Below are 3,619 nucleotides of genomic sequence, written 5' to 3' on the forward strand. Positions count from 1 at the left end.
TTTGTGAAGTTCAGATTTTGGTTTTTTGAAGTGCTTATCTCTCTGAAATAAAGCACGTTCGTCAAAACAGCATGAAAAATTAAGTCATTAGGTGAATTTGAGATTTTCGACTTCTGATGTGATTATCTGACTTAAATATGCATGTTCGTCTCACTAACATCAAAACTTGAGTCATTCGGTGAAGTTCAGATTTTGGTCTTCTGAAGTGCTTATCTGAGTGCAATAAGCATGTTAGTCAAAACAGCATCAACATTTAAGTCATTTGCTGAAGTTGTGATGTTTGACTCCTGAAGTGCTTATCTCACCGAAATAAGCATTTTAGTCAAATCAGCATCAAAAGTTAGGTCTTTTGGTGAAGTTGAGATTTTAGTCTTCTGATATGCTTATCTCGCTGAAATAAGCACGTTAGTCAAAACAGCATTAAAACTTGAGTCACTTGGTGAAGTTGAGATTTTTGATTTCTGAAGCGCTTATATCACTGAAAATAGCATGTCAGTCAAACAAACATAAAAAAAAACTCATTTGGTGAAGTTGAGATGTTGGTCTTCTGAAGTGCTTATGTGAGTGAAATATGCATTTTATCAAAACAGCATCAAAAATTAAGTCATTTGGTGAAGTTGAGAATTTAGTCTTCTGATATGCTTATCTCGCTTAAATAAGCATTATAGTCAAACCAGCATCAAAAGTTGAGTGTCTTGGTGAAATTGAGATTTTGGTCTTCTTATATGCTTATCTCGCTGAATTAAGCATGATAGTCAAAACAACATCAAAAATTGAGTCATTTGGTGAAGTTGAAATTTTTGGCTTCTGAGGTGCTTAAGTCGCTGAAATAAGTATTTCAATTTAACCAGCATCAAAAGTTAGGTCATCTGGTGAAGGTGAGATTTTAGTCATCTGATATGTTTATCTCACTGAAATAAGCCCGTTAGTCAAAACAACATAAAAAGTTGAGTTATTTGGTGAAGCCGAGATTCTTCTCTTCTGAAGTGCTTAATTCACTGGAGGAAGCTTGTTAGTCAATCGAACATCAAAATTTGGGTCATTTAATGAAGTTCAGATTTTGGTATTCTGAAGTGCTTGTCTCACTGAAATAAGCATGTTGTCAAAACAGCATAAAAATTTGAGTGTCTTTTTGAAGTTGAGATTTTGATCATCTGCTATGCTTACCTCGTTGAAATAAGCACGTTCGTCAAAACAACATCAAAAGTTGTGTCATTTGTTGAAGTTGAGATTTTAATCTTCTGAAGTGCTTAACTCGTTGAATTAAGCATGATAGTCAAACCAACATCAAAACTTGAGTCGTTTGGTGAAGTTCAGATTTTTGTCTTCTGAAGTGCTAATCTTGCTGAAATGAGCATTTTAATCCAACCAGTATTAAAAATTAAATCATTTGGTGAAGTTGAGATTTTTGCCTTCTGAACTGCTTAACTCGCTGAAATAAGCATTTTAGTCTAACCAGCATCAAAAAGCAGGTCATTTGATCAAGTTGAGATTTTTGACTTCTGTAGTGCATATCCCACTGAAGTAAGCATTTTTTGTCCAACCGGCATTATAAGTTGTGTCATTTGGTGACGTTGAGATTTTAGCCTTCTGAAGTGCTTAACTCACTGAACTCAGCATGTCAGTCAAAACAACATCAAAAGTAGAGTCATTTGGTGAAGTTGAGATTTTGATATTCTGCAGTGCTTACCTCATGAAATAGGCATGTCATTCAAACCAAAATCAAAAACTAACATTTTTGGTGAAGTGAGATCTTGATCTTCTGAAGTGCTTATCTGAGTGAAATAAGCATGTTAGTCAAAACAGCATCAAAAATTAAGTCATTTCGTGAAGTTGAAATTTTTGACTTCTGAAGTGCTTATCTCACTGAAATAAGCATTTTAGTCATATGGGCATCAAAAGTTCAATGTTTTGATGAAGTTGCGATTTTGGTCTTCTGATATGCTTATCGAACTGAAATAAGCACGTTAGTCAAAACAGCATCAAAAATTAAGTCATTTGGTGAAGTTGAGATTTTTGCCTTCAGAAGAGCTTATCTCACTCAAATATGCATGTTTGTCAAAACAACATCAAAAGTTGAGTCATTTGGTGAAGTTGAGATTTTAGTCTTCTCAAGTGCTTATCTCACTGAAATAAGCATTTTAGTCTAACCAGCATCAAAAATCAAGTCATTTGATTAAGTTGAGATGTTTGACTTCTGTAGTGCTCATCTCAAAGAAATAAGCATTTGTTGTCAAACCAGCATCAAAAGTTGTGCCATTTGGTGAAGTTGAGATTTTAGCCTTCTGAACTGCTTAACTCATGAAATAAGCATGTCTTTCAAACCAACATCAAAAACTAACATTTTTGGTGAAGTGATATATTGGTCTTCTGAACTGCTTATCTGAGTGAAATAAGCATGTTAGTCAAAACAGCATCAAAAATTAAGTCAGATGGTGAAGTTTAGATTTTTGATTTCTGAAGTGCTTATCTCACTGAAATAAGCATTTTAGTCCAATCAGCGTCAAAAGTTAGGTCCTTTGGAGAAGTTGAGATTTTTGACTTCTGAAGTGCTTATCTCACTCAAATAAGCATGTCAGCAAAACCAACATCAAAACTTGCGTCATTTTGTGAAGTTCAGATTTTGGTTTCCTGATGTGCTTGTCTGAGTGAAATAAGCATGTTAGTCAAAACAGCATCAACAATGAAGTCATTTGGTGAAGTTGAGATTTTTGACTTCTGAAGTGCTTATCTCGCTGAAATGAGCATTTTAATCAAATCAACATCAAAAGTTAGGTCCTTTGGTGAAGTTGAGATTTTAGTCTTCTGATATGCTTATCCCGCTGAAATAAGCATTTTAGTCAAACCAGCATCAACAGTTGAGTGTCTTGGTGAAATTGAGATTTTGGGCGTCTAATATGCTTATCTCGCTGAATTAAGCACCTTAGTCAAAACAACATCAAAAGTTGAGTCATTTGGTGAAGTTGAGATTTTGATGTTCTGAAGTGTTCAACTCGCTGAAATAAGCATGTTAGTCAAACGAACATCAAAACTTGAGTCATTTTGTGAAGTTCACGTTTTGGTCTTCGGAAGTGCTTATCTGAGTGAAATCAGCATTAACAGTTAGGTCTTTTGGTGAAGTTGAGATTTTATTCTTCTGATATCATTATCTCGCTGAAATAAGCATTTTAGTCAAATCAGCATCAAAAGTTCGGTCCTTTGGTGAAGTTGTGAGTTTAATCTTCTGATATGCTGATAATCTTCTGATAAGCACGTTCCTCAAAACAACATCAAAAGTTGAGTCATTTGGTGAAGTTGAGATTTTTGACTTCTGACATGCTTCTCTCAATCAAACAAGCATGTTAGTCAAACCATCATCAAAACTACAGTCGTTTGGTGAAGTTCACGTTTTGGTGTTCGGAAGAGCTTAACTCGCTAAAATAAGCATTTTAAACCAACCAGCATCAAAAGTTGTGTCATTTGGTGAAGTTGAGATTTTAGCCTTCTGAAGTGCTTAACTCGCTGAAATAAGCAAGTTAGTCAAAACAACATCAAAAGTTGAGTCATTTGGTGAAGTTGAGATTTTGATCTTCTGAAGTGCTTACCTCATGAAATAAGCATGTCATTCAAACCAACATCA

Source organism: Rhincodon typus, chromosome 46 (assembly GCF_021869965.1).
Source record: "Rhincodon typus isolate 14 chromosome 46, sRhiTyp1.1, whole genome shotgun sequence".
In the NCBI taxonomy this organism is placed as follows: domain Eukaryota; kingdom Metazoa; phylum Chordata; class Chondrichthyes; order Orectolobiformes; family Rhincodontidae; genus Rhincodon; species Rhincodon typus.